The sequence below is a fragment of the Microcaecilia unicolor genome, chromosome 4 (genome assembly GCF_901765095.1).
Source record: "Microcaecilia unicolor chromosome 4, aMicUni1.1, whole genome shotgun sequence".
Lineage (NCBI taxonomy): Eukaryota > Metazoa > Chordata > Amphibia > Gymnophiona > Siphonopidae > Microcaecilia > Microcaecilia unicolor.
The window spans coordinates 202349736-202366595 of NC_044034.1; the positions used below are offsets into that span (position 1 = coordinate 202349736).

Sequence of the window (16860 nt, forward strand, 5' to 3'; positions counted from 1 at the left end):
CACTATGATAAGCCTGTTCAAAAAAAAAAAAAACAGGTTTTCAAAGCTTTTTATAGTTCTTAAAGTTCAGAATGTATCAGCAATGGAAGGCACTGGGCATGAGCTGCAAAAAATAAAGTGCGGTGTTGGGTAGATTCTAATTGAGGTTCTTTAGGATAAGGAAGGACAAGACAATGGTCATTTATCGAGCGGATTGTGAGAGCAGAGAGATAGTCAGGAAGAGCAACAATGAGCCTTAAATTGAGCGAGAGAAGTTTGAATGAAATACGTTTCTCTACCGGAAGCCAATAGAGCTTTCAAAACCGAAGAGAAACATGATCAAACTTTAGTGCTTGACAGACTAGTTTAATACCCGTGTTTTGTATCCACTCTCTCATATGTGCCCCCCCCCACCCCAATGCCTTTATCCATTTTCTATCTCAAATGTGCCTCCCCTCCCCTGATTCTCTCTCAATTTCTCCCTCTCTCCCTAGCCCACACACACAGTTGGTTCGGCATCACTCCATCCTTCCCGGTTTACCTTTTCATTTGTGGTATGTTTTTGCCCTGCAGCGGCAGCCGTATTGAAATACAGCCTCAGCCTGCACTTGGTCTTCCTTCTGTCCTGTCCCACCCCCTTATGAAAAGTTGTGTCAGAAGGGGGGGGGGGGGGTCAGAGGGAAAGGCCTGATGCAGGCCAAAGCAGTGTTTCAATACGGCGGCTGCTGCAGAGCAAACACTTACTGGGGGGGTGGGGGTAAACCAGGAGGGGACAGAGAGCAGCCAGAGGTCCAGGAGGGAAGTTAATAATCGTGATTACATTTTTTAATCACATATAATAATTAGTGCATTGTGGTGTTAATCATGATTAACATGCAGCCATAATTTGTAGATAATGAAAGGTTTTGAACTGTTTTTAACACCACAAAGCTGTTTCTAAATCCGGTCTCTAAACATAGGTGAAGACACTAAGAGCAATGTTTGTCTGCTGCTCCAGGAGCCACCTGCTGCAGTTTTTGCTTCCATTCCTGCAAGAACAGCTTCTCACTGGGTATTCTACATCTATCTCTAATAGCCAGCATGCAATCAGTCACTGCACAGTCAAATTATGATTTTGTGCACTTAATTCCATTGTTGAGATGTTTTAACACAATGAAAACTGAGCTAACATTTCATCTGCCCAAAACCAGAACACTTGCAAATAACATAAAAGAACTACACAATTTAAACAAGTCACTCAGAAGAGAAAAATACTATTTTCTGTTTCCTGATGAATTGCTCTCACGGGGCTCAATTTCAAAGCACTTAGAATTACAAAGTTCCATAGTAACCTATGGCACACAAAATGCTTTGAAAATATGCCTTTATGTTTTCTACAGCAAAGGTACTTATCTGTAGCAGGTGTTCTCCAAGGACAGCAGGCTTTATACTCACAAGTGGGTGACGCTGACCTACGTTACCCGGTCCAGAACTTACGAGCATAACATAGTAACATAGTAGATGACGGCAGCAGAAAGACCTGCATGGTCCATCTAGTCTGCCCAACAATTTAAACTCATATGTGCTACTTTATGTGTATACCTGACCTTGATTTGTTTCTGCCATTTTCAGGGCACAGACCGTAGAAGTCTGCCCAGAACAAGGCCCACCTCCCAACCCAGCCCCGCTTCTCACCACCGGCTCTGACACCCAATCTCGGCTAAGCTTCTGAGGATCCATTCCTTCCTAACAGGATTCCTTTATGTTTATCCCACGCATTTTTTAATTCCGTTACCGTTTTCATCTCCATCACCTCCCGCGGGAGGGCATTCCAAGCATCCACATTTTTCTTGAGTCTGACCCCCCTTCAATCTCATTTCATGTCCTCTCATTTTACCGCCTTCCCCTCTCTGGAAAAGGTTCATTTGCGGATTTATACCTTTCAAATATTTGAATGTATCACATCACCCCTGTTTCTCCTCTCCTTCAGGGTATACATGTTCAGGTGCGCAAGTCTTTCCTCATACGTCTTGTAACGCAAATCCTATACCATTCTCATAGTTTTTCTTTGCACCGCTTCAATTCTTTTTACATCCTTAGCAAGATACGGCCTCGAAAACTGAACACAATACTCCAGGTGTGGCCTCACCAATGACTTGTACAGGGGCATCAACACCTCTTTTCTTATGCTGTTCACATCTCTCCATCACGCATGTGCAAGTGTTTTCCCGCCCTCCGCAAGAATGTGGTCTCCTCAGTTTAATACTACAGCAAAAATAAAGTAAAAATAATAGAAGAGACAACTCCAAAGGAAGATGGGAGGCATTGTGAGAATATAAAGCCTGCTGTCCTCGGAGAACACCTGCAATAGGTAAGTACCTTTGCTGTCTCCGAGGACAAGCAGACTTATTTATTCTCACAAGCAGGGAATACCTAGCATTCAGGCTCACCAAAAATAAACATTGGACAATTGGGCCTCGCAATGAAGCCTCACAATGGTGAGGACATAACAGATAACTATATATAATCTAAATGAGAGTGCAGCCTGGAACAGAATTGGAGTTGGAATCTAGACCCCAAATAGTTTCCGCAACACTGTCTGCCTGAACCAACTGTCACATCAGGTATCCTGCTCAAGGCAGTAGTGTGATGTGAAATGTGTGAACTGAAGACAAGGTCATAGTCTAGCAAATTTCTTCAATGAAGGCTGACCTCAAGTGGGCTATCAACACAGCCACTGCTCTGCAATGACCTTCTAGGGCCAGCCCAGCCTGTGCATAAATTAAGAAAATGCAATCTGCCAATTAGAAATGGTGAGTTTCCCCGAATGTGACCCCCATCCTTTTGGGATCAAAAGAAACAAAAAGGTGGGTAGACTTTCTGTGGGGCCTGGTCCATTCCATGTGGGAAACCAACGCATCAGTACCTCGTGTATGGAGGGAAGCTGTCCTCCCGGCGTTGGAGTGGAGGAGTGGCCTAGTGGTTAGGGTGGTGGACTTTGGTCCCGGGGGAACTGAGTTCGATTCCCACTTCAGGCACAGGCAGCTCCTTGTGACTCTGGGCAAGTCACTTAACCCTCCATTGCCCCATGTAAGCCGCATTGAGCCTGCCATGAGTGGGAAAGTGCGGGGTACAAATGTAACAAAAATAAAATAAAATAAAAATGTAGTAGGCCAATGCTCTCTTGCAACCAAGGTGTGCAAGCTGCTTTCACCAGTGTGTAGGGCAAGCAAGGGGATCTAGAGCCTTGATCTCACACCCGACGGCAAACCTCCTCCTTTTGAAAGAATAGCACCTCTTTGTGGAGTCTTTCTTGGAAGCCAGCAAGACCCAAGAGACACACTCCGACAGACCTAAGGAAACAAATTCTAGGCTCTCAACATCCAAGTTGTGAGAGCCAGAGACTGGAGGTTGGGATGTGGAAGACCGCCCTCGTTCAGAGGGAATTCCATACGACTCACTCGAGGAAAAGTACCTTGGATCCTCCTCTGAATCCCATAGGCTCTCCTCTTCAGTGTTAGACAATACCCCCTGATGGGAGTGTCGAGACCGAACATGCCTTGACATACAGAAACCATGCCCTTGAGAACAGAGTTGAGAAGTTGGTTCCCGCCTCGACTCTGGCGAAGCTTTTTCCACCGCCGGAGTGCCAGCTTGGATGGCAGTTGATACTGGAGTCACATACAGCATGGTGTAAGCGGTTGAACTGCAGGCTGAGGGCCAAGCAGGCTTGCAATGGTAGGCAGGGTAGGCGCAAGCACCCCTGATGCACACCGTTGCATTAGGTCATCCAGCATTCAGTGAGCAAGGACCAGATGTATTCAAGGACAAACACCAGGAAAAGCTGGGGTGCCACTTCAGGCGCAGGTTGAAGAGCTACCAGGGTTGATGTGGGAACTAGGTCTTGGCTGCTGGGAGACCAACGCATCAGCACCTCGTGTATGGAGGGAAGCTGTCCTCCCGGCATTGACGCTTCTTGAGTGCCAAATCCTTCAATGCCCCGAAGCTCCCGGCACCATGCATCAAGGATGATGGATGACAATGCTTCTTGACCTTCTCCTGAAGCATGTCACAGAGGCTCCTTGGTGCAGAGGACAGATGGAATCCACGTCGCCTCAGGGTCAGATCCAACGATGGACGCTCCCAGAGGCCCTGCACAGCAGGAGGCCTCGAGGCAGGTATAGAACCACTCAATGCTTCACTGCTCCCAGCGTCTAAGGGTCTAGCAGCAGCCATGTTTACTGACACTCCCGATGCCATGTTCGTCGTGGATGCCGTCATTGAGGAACCAGACTTGGCTCCAAAAATCCTCTTTTGTTGAACCTCTCTGGAAACCTCTTCCTCATGCGAAGACAGAGAACACAGTTTGTGGGGCTATGGTTGGGCCCAAGTCACTGAAGACACCAAGAATGAGTATCCTTCCCACAGATCGTCCGACTGCACCCTGGGTACAACGATTAAAGCCACTGGGAACCTTCATGGACGTGGAAGGAAAGACTTCCTTGGCTAAATTAAACAAAGTGATGGTGCCTGAAAAAAGTGGCAAGGCACGGCAAAAAAATGAAGGGAAAATTCACGGCTGAAGACGAGGCCTAAAAGCAGCCAAACAACGATGAAAAAGAAAGGAAACTTAAAACCAGGCAAAATAAACTAAAAATATAAGAGAAAAACAAAAACGGAGGTTCCACACCTGGAACACAATTTGAGGATGAAAAATCGCCAAAAGGACAAAAAAAAAAAAAAAAGCTCTTTAGGACCGAGCGATTGGAGGAGATGGTAAAAAAAAACAAAAACCACGCCTTCTCCTCACTGTGGCAGGCAGGAAGGCACTCGCGCATGCACGATAGAGCGTGTCTTGCGCTGCACAAAGCTCTACTTATACTTGTTGTAAGTTCCAAACCAGGAGACGCAGGTTTGCATCACCCACTTGTGAGACTAAATAAGTCTGCTTGTCCTCGGAGAAAGTAATCATATCATTACCACCAATAGCAATGTTTATTTGGAAAGAAACTAGCTCTGGGCTTAATTTGCCATCAGGTACATTTAGTTGTAGATGAAGTAAAATTTAACTCAGCTAGGGCTTTGGGAATTGTATGTACAAGTCTCATCACTGGTAACAATCTGCTCTAATTAGATATATGTGAAGGCACATACTGAAAAGTATAGCACCTAGTCAAAACATTCAGGTTAAAACAAAACAAACAGTACTTGAAATCTCTTTAACCCTTATCACTGCAGGGGTACCAAAGAGTGGAAATATATTTAGAAAACCTGGGCACGTCAAAGTTCTCAGGAGCTGAAAAAGGGAATTCTTGAAAGCTTTTTCATTTTTTTCCAGCCTTATTCTTCCCTCCAACTTCTGTACATGTTATGGGGACAATCCTATCACTTTAGTTGCAATTCTACAATGGACTGCGTTCCAAGATACTCTACTAAAATAGTAACATTGAAATGGCAGGGCGCAACTAAATTTAGACATGACCATTTAAGCCAGGTCAATGACAAGTGAAATGGGCAGCATGTAACCAACAGTATTCTACAAATTGCATTAGTAAATTGTAGACATGCCTATATGCCCCCTTGCAGTTACAGAATAGTGTGTAGTGCATATACACAAATGCCACTATTCTATGTGCTTACACACATGGCCCATATAACTGTAAGATACCTAGGGCCCTGTTTACTAAACCACGCTCGAGGCGTGTTAGCGTTTTTAGTGTGCTAAGCACTAGAGCGCATTAACCATGTAGGTGGTCATAATATTCTTATGGGCATCTACACGTTTAGGACGCACTAATTTTTTGCACCTTAGTAAGCACGGCCCTTATTTGAACAATTGTCCGTTGTTGCAGTTAAGTAGTTCAAACAGCCCTAAATCATGGTGGCGCCACTTAGCTCATGGTTGGATGCCAACTATTCTGAAGCCTCGGATGGCATTTGGGTGACCTCACACTTAAAATTGTTCTACTACGGTGCAATCATTGTTATTCTTAACCACCATGAAATTAATGAGGAAATTGTTTTCCCAATTACTGCTAAGCCTCATCTTTTTTGCTCCTAGCACTTTCACAACTATTGTTCTGTGCTTCGCAGCTCAACAGGACCTGGGACTAGGATCTGAAACCACTACTGCATGGGGTGCTTTGTCCGCTTTTATATCCCCTCAACTCCAGCAATGGCAATGATAGCCCTTGGTCAAGGGCTATACCAATATACTCATGGTCTAAATCAGAGTACTAGCTGTCACTATGGCGTTATAAAGTGAAGGATACATACCTGTAGCAGGTATTCTCCGAGGACAGCAGGCTGATTATTCTCACATGTGGGTCGACGTCCACGTCGGCCTGGGAATCGGCAATTTTGCAAGCAAAAAAATTTAAAACGATTGCCAGAACCTTCTGGTGCGCGAAACGCGTGCACGCGGACAACATCCCGCCCGTCACGCGAGCGCTCCCGCTCAGTTTAATCAAAAAGCAAATAATAAACAACAACTCCAAAGGGGAGGTGGGCGGGTTTGTGAGAACAATCAATCTGCTATCCTCGGAGAATACCTGCTACAGGAATATATCTTCGCTTTCTCCAAGGACAAGCAGGCTGCTTGTTCTCGCATGTGGGGTATCCCTAGCAATCAGGCTCATTCAAAACAACGAACATTGGTCAGTTGGGCCTCGCAATGGGGAGGACATAACAGAGATTGACCTGAAACCATAAACAACTAACTGAGTGCAGCCTGGAACAGAACAAAAATGGGTCAGGGGGGTGGAGTTGGATTCTAAACCCTGAACAGATTCTGCAGCACCGACTGCTCAAACCGACTGTCGCGTCGGGTATCCTGCTGAAGGCAGTAGTGAGATGTGAATGTGTGGACTGATGACCACGTTGCAGCCTTGCAAATCTCCTCAATGGAGGCTGACTTTAAGTGAGCCACTGCCGCAGCCATGGCTCTAACATTATGAGCTGTGACATGGCCCTCTAAAGACAGCCCAGCTTGGGCATAAGTGAAGGAAATGCAATCTGCTAGCCAATTGTAGATTGTGTGTTTTCCCGATGGCGACTCCCCTCCTGTTGGGATCAAAAGAAAAACAACTGGGTGGCTTTGTCCACTCCACGTAAAAGGCCAATGCTCTCTTGCAATCCAAGGTGTGCAAACTGATTTCGCCGGGGCGGGTATGAGGGCAGGGAAAAAATGTTGGCAAGACAACTGGCTGGTTCACATGGAACTCCAACACCACCTTTGGCAGGAACTTAGGGTGCCTGCGAAGGACTACTCTGTTGTGATGAAACTTGATATAAGGTGCATGCACTACTAAGGCCTGAAGCTCACTGACCCTACAAGCTGAAGTAACAGCCACCAAGAAATCGACCTTCCAGGTCAAGTACTTCAGATGGCAGGAATTCAGTGGCTCAAAAGGAGCTTTCATCAGCTGGGTGAGAACGACGTTGAGATCCCATGACACTGGTGGAGGTTTGACCGGGGGCTTTGACAAGAGCAAACCTCCCATGAAGCGAACAACTAAAGGCTGTCCAGAGATAGGCTTACCCTTTACACAGCGGTAATAAGTACTAATAGCACTAAGGTGAACTCTTACGGAGTTGGTCTTGAAATCAGACTCTGATAAGTGTAGAAGGTATTCAAGCAGGGTCTATGTAGGACAAGAAAGAGGATCTAAGGCCTGCTGTCACACCAGACTGCAAACCTCCTCCATTTAAAAGAGTAACACCTCTTTGTGGAATCTTTCCTAGAAGCAAGCAAGACTAGGGAGACCCTCTGAAAGACAAGGAGGTGAATTCTAAGCTCCCAACATCCAGGCCATGAGAGCCAAAGCCTGGAGATTGGGACGTAGAAGCGACCCCTCGTTTTGAGTGATGAGGGTTGGAAAACAGTCCAATCTCCATGGTTCTTCGGAGGACAACTCCAGAAGAAGAGGGAACCAAATCTGACGCGGCCAGAAGGGTGCAATCAGGATCATGGTTCCGCGGTCTTGCTTGAGTTTCAGCAAAGTCTTCCCTACTAGAGGTATGGGAGGATACGCATACAGAAGGCCTGTCCCCTAATGTAGGAGAAAGGAGGCTAGTCTGTTGTGGGCCTGAAGTCTGGAACAGAACTGAGGGCCCTTGTGATTGATTTGAGTGGCAAAACGATCCACCGAGGGGGTGCCCCACACTCGGAAGATCTTGCGGACTACACCCATGTTCAGAGACCACTTGTGAGGTTGCATTATCCTGCTCAACCTGTCAGCCAGACTGTTTACGCCTGCCAGATAAGAAGCTTGGAGAAACATTAAGTGACGGCATGCCCAAAGCCACATCTGGACGGCTTCCTGACACAAAAGGCAAGATCCGGTGCCCCCCTGCTTGTTGGTGTAGTACATGGCAACCTGATTGTCTGTCTGAATTAAGATTACTTGGTTGGGCAGCCGATCTCTGAAAGCTTTTAGAGAGTTCCAGATCGCTCTTAATTCCAGGAGGTTGAACTGCAGACCTTTTTCCTGAAAGGACCAAGCTCCCCGAGTGTGGAGCCCACCTATATGAGCTCCCCACTCCAGGAGAGATGCATCCGTCGTCAGCACTTTCTCTGGCTGAGGAACTTGGAATGGTCGCCCCATGGTCAAACTGAATCGAATTGTCCACCACTGAAGAGAATTCCGAAAGCTGGTGGACAGTTGGACTACATCCTCTAGATCCCCCGTAGCTTGAAAACACTGGGAAGCTAGGGTCCATTGAGCTGATCTCATATGTAAACGTGCCATGGGCGTTACATGAACTGTGGAGGCCATGTGCCCCAGAAATCTCAACATTTGCCGAGCCATAACCTGCTGAGAAGCTCAAACCATGGACACCAGGGACAGAAGGATGTCCGCCCTTGCCTTGGGAAGATAAGCTTGAGCTGTCTGAGTGATCAACAGGGCTCCAATGAATTCCAATTTTTGGATTGGGGTGAGATGGGACTTGGGATAATTTATTACGAACACCAGTAGCTCTAGCACCCGAATAGTCATTTGCAAGGACTCCAGAGCACCCTCCTTCGAGGTGCTCTTCATCAGCCAATCTTCAAGATAAGGAAACACATGCACTCCCAGTCTGCGTAGCGACGCTGCGACTACAGCTAGGCATTTGGTAAACACTCTGGGCGCAGACGCCAGGCCAAAAGGCAGTACATGGTACTGAAAGTGCTGTATTCCCAGCCGAAATTGAAGATACTTCCTGTGAGCTGAAAGTATCAAGATGTGGGTGTAAGCATCCTTTAAGGCCAGAGAGCATAGCCAACCGTTTTCCTGAATCATGTGCCCAGGGCGCCCAGGGAAACCATCCTGAACTTTTCTCGGACTAGAAATTTGTTCAGGGCCCTTAGGTCTAGGATGGGACGCATCCCCCAGTTTTCTTTTGCACAAGGAAGTACCTGGAATACAGTCCCAGCCCTTCTTCCCCTGGTGGAACAGGTTCGACTACTTGGGCCTGTAGAAGGGCGGAGAGTTCCTCTGCAAGTACCTGTTTGTGCTGGGAACAGTAAGAATGAGCTCCCCGTGGACAATTTGGAGGTTTGGATTCCAGATTGAGGGATTGACCGGACTATTTGAAGAACCCACCTGTCGGAGGTTATGAGAGGCCACCTTTGGTGAAAAAATATCAATCCCCTCCCCCCCCCCCCCCCGGCAAGTCGTTTGGCATTGACACTTTGACTGACTGAGGTTATGCTGAGCTGGAGCCAGTCAAAAGCCCGCACCTTGCTTTTGCTGGGGAGCCGCAGAGGCCTTAGGCACACGCTGTTGACGAGAACAAGTGTGCTGGGGCTGAGCCCGGACAGGGTGCCAAGAAGCAGGAGTGTACCTACGCCTAGCATAGGAATAGGGAGCACTCCTCTTCCCTCCAAAAAAACCTCCTAGATTTTTATTTATTTATTTATTTGTAGCATTTGTATCCCACATTTTCCCACTTATTTGCAGGAAGAATACATTATGGTATTGCATGAAGATTCCTGAATAGTAAATTGGATTGTAACGTGCATTAGGTCATCGGCTCTATAGAGACCCTAATCGACGTAGGTTTAAAGTGGTAGTGCTTGATCAAATAGACAAGAGTTTAAGCAGTCATACGATAAAAGGTCAGTTTTGTATAAGTCATGCGTAATGTTATGATTTATTATTTAAGATGGATATTTATGGTATGCCTTCTTGAAAAGATCGGTTTTCAGTAGCTTTCAGAAGATAGTAAGGTCTTGCTTTGTTTTTATGACCTTCGGCAGTGCGTTCCATAACTGCGTACAGATGTATGAGAAGCTGGTCGCGTATGTGGATTTATATTTCAGCCCTTTACAGTTAGGATAGTGGAGGTTGAGGAATGTGCGTGATCGTTTCGCATTCCTAGTAGGCAAGTCTATAAGGTCTGTCATGTAGGTTGGGGCTTCCCCGTAGATGATCTTGCGGACCAGGGTGCAAGCTTTGAACGCAATTCGTTCTTTAAGTGGGAGCCAGTGTAGTTTTTCTCTTAGGGGTTTGGCGCTTTCGTATTTCGCTTTCCCAAATATGAGTCTGGCTGCTGTGTTCTGAGCGGTTTGACGCTTCTTAATGATTTGTTCTTTACATCCGGCATAAATGGCGTTGCAGTAGTGTAGATGGCTTAGCACCATTAATTGTACTATGCTGCGGAATACTTCCCTTGGGAAGAAAGGTTTGATTCTTTTAAGTTTCCACATTGAGTAGAACATTTTCTTTGCTGTATTTTTCGCATGGTCTTCGAGTGTGAGATTTCGGTCAATTGTGACTCTCAGGATTTTCAGGCTGTCTGAGACCGGAAGTGTGTATTCTGGGGTGTTCATGGTATTGGGTTTGTTTTTGTTTTATTGTGAGGACAAGATGAGACATTGTGTTTTTTCTGCATTTAGCTTTAGTTGGAATGCGTCCGACAAAAAAATTCATTATTTGGAGGCTGTGTGTGATTTCATTTGTGATTTCGGTTATATCTTGTTTGAACGGGATGTATATCGTGACATCATCAGCATAGATATACGGGTTGAGTCCTTGACTGGATAGCAATTTGGCTAAAGGTGTCATCATTAAGTTAAAAAGGGTTGGTAGGAGCAGTGATCCTTGTGGTACTCCGCATTCAGGTTTCCATGGTTTTGATGTTTTTGAGTTTGAAATCACTTGATAAGATCTTGCTGTTAGGAAGCCTTTAAACCATCTTAGTACGTTTCCTCCAATACCGAAGTAGTCTAGGATGTTCTGGAGTATTTGGTGGCTGACCATGTCAAACGCGCTTGACATATCAAATTGTAGGAGTAGCACATTGTTTCCAGTTGCAATTAGTTGCTTAAATTTGGTTATGAGGGTGATTAGCACTGTTTCAGTACTATGGCTGGATCGAAATCCTGACTGTGATTCGTGTAGTATTGTGAATTTGTTTAGGTAGTTGGTGAGTTGTTTGGTTACCAATCATGAGGAGGTAGTAGCAGAAGACGCCCGGCGGGAGAGAGAATCCATAGCATCTTTATGCTTTTTGAGCTGGTCAACCAGATCCTCTACTTTCTCACCAAAAAGGTATCCCCCCGGCAAGGAACATCTGCCATCCGCTGCTGGACCGAATGATCCAGGTCAGAGACACGCAGCCATGAGAGTCTGCGTATCACTATACCTTGGGCAGCGATCCTGGATGTTACATCAAAAGTGTCGAACGTACCCCTGGCCAAAACATTTCGGCACGCCTTCTGCTGCCTGACCACCTGACGAAAAGGCTTGGCCTACTCCGGAGGGAGCGCATCAACCAAGCTAGACAGTTGCCTCACCGAGTTCCACAAGTGGATATAAGTACATAATGCCACACTGGGAAAACACCAAGGGTCCATCGAGCCCAGCATCCTGTCCACGACAGCGGCCAATCCGGGCAAAGGGCACCTGGCAAGCTTCCCAAACGTACATTCTATACATGTTATTCCTGGAACTGTGGATTTTTCCCAAGTCCATTAGTAGTGGTTTATGGACTAGTATTTTTGGAAAGCGTGAACAGACGCTTCACATCCACCTGTTCCACTCCACTCATTTTATACTAGTAAAAAACGCCCGTTTCTTGGAGAGATGAAATGGGCGCTAGCAAGGTTTTGGGGCACGGGGAGATCGGGTTTTCAGCATCGACGTACCGTCAGCAAGGCAGCTGTCCCGCAACCCCTCTGTGATGCAGGTTCGGTGTGAGGCATGGCCGCCGAGTCGCTGAGGGCCGGGCACAGGGAGATAGCATTTGCAGCGTCGCTGTCCCACGCAGCCGGGAGATTGAGTTTGTGTCCTGCTCCTGCAGTGTGCTCCGCCATCATCATGACGTTCTGACGCGAGGGCGGGGCATACAGCGCTTCAGAGTTTTGAGTTCCGGTTTGGAGGCCTGGGCAAACAGGATATCTCTGAGGCCTCACACTTCCGGTTTGGAACAATTTGGAGGCTTCGTTTAGAACGTTGGGGTTGCAAATTATGTCCAGAAGGGGCGTGGTTGGGGGGGGCGGGTCTATGAGTGACAGTGGTGCATGAGTGTGAGAGTGAGTGTTGTGTTTGCCTCCCACAGAGTGAACTTCAGCACAGATTGAGCTTCAGCAGGTGAGAGAGAAGGTGAGAATTATTTATATAGATACCTCTTATCATGGCTCCCCTCAGCCGTCTTTCTCCAAGCTAAAAAGCCCTAGCCTCCTTAGTCTTTCATAGGGAAGTCGTCCCATCCACGCTATCATTTTAGTCGCCCTTCGCTGCACCTTTTCCAATTCTACTATATCTTTCTTGAGATGCGGCGACCAGAATTGAATACAATACTCAAGGTGCGGTCGCACCATGGAGCGATACAACTGCTTTATAACATCCTCACACCTGTTTTCCATACCTTTCCTAATAATATCCAACATTCTATTTGCTTTCCTAGCCGCAGCAGCACACTGAGTAGAAGGTTTCAGTGTATTATCGACGACACCCAGATCCCATTCTTGGTCCGTAACTCCTAACGTGGAACCTTGCATGACGTAGTTATAATTCAGGTTCTTTTTTCCCACATGCATCACCTTCCACTTGCTCACATTAAACGTCATCTGCCATTTAGCCGCCCAGTCTCGTAAGGTCCTTCTGTAATTTTTCACAATCCTGTCACGAGTTAACGACTTTGAAAAACTTTGTGTCATCAGCAAATTTAATTACCTCGCTAGTTACTCCCATCTCTAAATCATTTGTAAACATATTAAAAAGCAGCGGTCCTAACACAGACTACTGAGGAACCCCACTGGCTACCCTTCTCCATTGTGAATACTGCCCATTTAACCCCACTCTCTGTTTCCTACCAGTTTTTAATCCACAATAGGACATTTCCTCCTATCCCATGATCCTCCAATTTCCTCTGTAGCCTTTCATGAGGTACCTTGTCAAACGCCTTTTGAAAATCCAGATACACGGTATCAACTGGCTCCCCCTTTGTCCACATGTTTGTTTACTCCTTCAAAGAATTGAAGTAAATTGGTCAGGCAAGATTTCCCCACACAAAAGCTTGCTGACTTGGTCTCAGTAATCCATGTCCTTAGATGTGCTCCGTAATTTTGTTTTTGATAACAGCCTCTACCATTTTCCCCGGCACCGACGTCAGACTCACCGGTCTATAATTTCCCGGATATCCCCTGGAACCTTTTTTAAAAATCGGCGTTACATTGGCCACCCTCCAATCTTCCGGTACCACGCTCGATTTTAAGGATAAATTGCATATCACTAACAGTAGCTCCGCAAGCTCATTTTTTAGTTCTTCCGTACTCTAGGATGAATACCATCCGGTCCAGGAGATTTGCTACTCTTCAGTTTGCTGAACTGCCCCATTACGTCCTCCAGTTTACCGTGAAGTCAGTAAGTTTCTCCGACTCATCCACTTGAAATACTATTTCCGACACCAGTATCCCACCCAAATCTTTCTCGGTGAAGACTGAAGCAAAGAATTCATTCAATCTCTCCGTTACGTCTTTATCTTCCTTGATCGCCCCTTTTACCCCTTTGTCATCCAGCGGCCCAACCAATTCTTTTGCTGGCTTCCTGCTTTTAATATACCAAAAAACATTTTTGCTATGTTTTTTTGCCTCTAATGCTTTTTTTCATAATCCCTCTTGGCCTTCTTTATCTGCGCCTTGCATTTGCTTTGACACTCCTTATGCTGCTTCTTGTTATTTTCAGACGGTTCCTTCTTCCATTTTCTGAAGGTACTTCTTTTAGCCCTAATAGCTTCCTTTACCTCACTTTTCAACCACGCCGGCTGTCTTTTGGACTTCCGTCTTTCTTTCTAATTCGCAGAATATGTTTGGCCTGGGCCTCCAGGATGGTATTTTTGAACAGCGTCCATACCTGTTGTACAGTTTTTACCCTCTCAGTTGCCCCCCTAAGTTTTTTTTAAACCATTCTTCTCATTTTATCATAGTCTCCTTTTTTAAAGTTAAACGCTAACGTATTTGACTTCCTGGGTATAGTTACTTCAAGGTTGATATCAAAACTGATCATATTATGATCTCTGTTATCAAGCGTTCCCAGTACCATAACGTCCCTCACCAGATCATGCGCTCCACTAAGGACCAAGTCTAGAATTTTTCCTTCTCTTGTCAGCTCCTGCACCAGCTGCTCCATAAAGCTGTCCTTGATTTCATCAAGGAATTGTACCTCTCTAGCGTGTCCCGATGTTACATTTACCCAGTCTATATTTGGATAATTGAAGTCACCCATTATTATCATATTGCCCATTTTGTTTGCGTCTCTGATTTCTTTTATCATTTCTGCACCTACCTGCTCATCCTGGCAAGGTGGACGGTAGTACACTCCTATCACCGTCCTTTTCCCTTTTATACATGGAATTTCAACCCACGATTCAAAGTTGTGCTTTGTGTCCTGCTGAATTTGTAATCTATCTGAGTCAAGGCTCTCGTTAATATTCAATGCTACCCCTCCACCAGTCCAGTCCAGCCTATCACTACGATATACTTTGTACCCCGGTATGACAGTGTCCCACTGGTTATCCTCCTTCCACCAGGTCTCAGTAATGCCTATTATATCCAATTTTTCATTTAGTGCAATATATTCCAACTCTCCCATCATTTCCATATAGACATTTCAGAAAATGCTACCTTAGAGGATCTGGATTTGAGCTTTCTACCTAAGAGCCTAAATTTGGCTTCCAGAACCTCTCTCCCACACTTTTCTACGTCATTGGTACCCACATGTACCAAGACAGCCGACTCCTCTCCAGCACTATCTACTATAGTGACAGTGTCTACAGACCTTAAGGGGGAGAGGAAGGAATTCTCCGAGGACAAGCAGGCTGCTTGTTCTCACATGTGGGTCGACGTCCGCGTCAGCCCGGGATGTCCAACCGCCACCTGAAACTGAACATGTCCAAGACCGAGCTCATCGTCTTTCCACCAAAACCCACTTCTCCTCTTCCTCCACTTTCTATCTCAGTCGATAACACCCTCATCCTCCCCGTCTCATCTGCCCGCAACCTCGGAGTCATCTTCGACTCCTCTCTCTCCTTCTCTGCGCATATCAAGCAGATAGCCAAGATCTGTCGCTTCTTCCTCTTTAACATCAGCAAAATTCGCCCTCTCCTCTCTGAACACACCACCCGAACTCTCGTCCATGCTCTCATTACCTCTCACCTTGACTACTGCAACTTACTCCTCACCGGCTTCCCACTTCGCCATCTATCCCCCCTTCAATCTGTTCAGAACTCTGCCGCACGTCTTATATTCCGCCAGAACCGTTATACTCATATCACCCCTCTCCATAGGTCACTTCACTGGCTTCCAATCAGATACCGCATTCAGTTCAAGCTCCTCCTTCTTACCTACAAATGCACTCAATCTGCTGCCCCTCGCTACCTCTCTACCCTCATCTCCTCTTACGTTCCCGCCCGAAACCTCCGCTCACAAGACAAATCCCTCCTCTCAGTGCCCTTCTCCACCACCGCCAACTCCAGGCTCCGCTCATTCTGCCTCGCCTCACCCTATGCTTGGAACAACCTTCCTGAGCCCTTACGCCAAGCCCCCTCCCTACCCATATTCAAGTCTTTGATGAAAGCCCACCTCTTCAGTGCTGCTTTCGGCACCTAACTCTTACCTTTCAGGAAATCCAGACTGCCCCTATTTGACGGCCCCTATCGGACTGACTGTTCACTTGTCCTTTAGATTGTAAGCTCTTTGAGCAGGGATTGTCTTTCTATGTTAAATTGTACAGCGCTGCGTAACCCTAGCAGCGCTTTAGGAATGTTACGCAGTAATAGTAGTAGTACAAGCTAACAACAACAACAAAAAGAAACCAATCCTGGAATGTATTATTTCCACTGTTTCATTTTGAAAAGGACATGAAATAAATACATAACCTTAGCAATCTCTACCCCCCCCCCCCCCCCCCCATGTGTTCATACTGAATTGTGACCACCTGTAGATATTTCAAAATAAATTTTAAATTTTGTAGAAGGGAAAATTTTAACACCTGAAAAGCTCAATTAAAGAAATGTGTGGTTTGTATGTTGTTCCATTATTTCTCTAATTGAGCTTTTCGGGTATTCTTGTTCAATTTTAGAAGATTTGGGAATTATAATTTTTATTTATTTATTGCATATGTATCCCACATTTTCCCACCTATTTGCAGGCTCAATGTGGCTTACATAGTACCATTAAGACGTTTGCCCAGTCAGCTGTTAACAGTTGATCGAATGAGGTATGTGTGGAAGGTCGGAAGGGATGAAGATTGTGTTGTCCAGTACGATCATTAGGCATGCTGTGTTTTGGGTGAAGAGGTTTACGTAGGATCGTTGGGGTAGGCCTTTTTGAAGAGGTTGGTTTTTAGTGATTTCCTGAAGTTCAGGTGGTCATGGATTGTTTTCATAGCTTTTGGGAGGCCATACCATAGTTGT

General features: G+C 46.0%; 2 protein-coding genes across 2 annotated transcripts in view; one reads left to right on the forward strand and one right to left on the reverse strand.

Annotated features, from left to right (window-relative positions):
• The window catches only part of PTDSS2 (phosphatidylserine synthase 2), a 322237-nt gene that overhangs the window by 228639 nt on the left and 76738 nt on the right, over positions 1 to 16860 (reverse strand). The gene's annotated exons all lie outside the window — the stretch shown is intronic.
• SYT12 (synaptotagmin 12) overlaps positions 1 to 16860 on the forward strand; it is a 421655-nt gene that overhangs the window by 27401 nt on the left and 377394 nt on the right. The gene's annotated exons all lie outside the window — the stretch shown is intronic.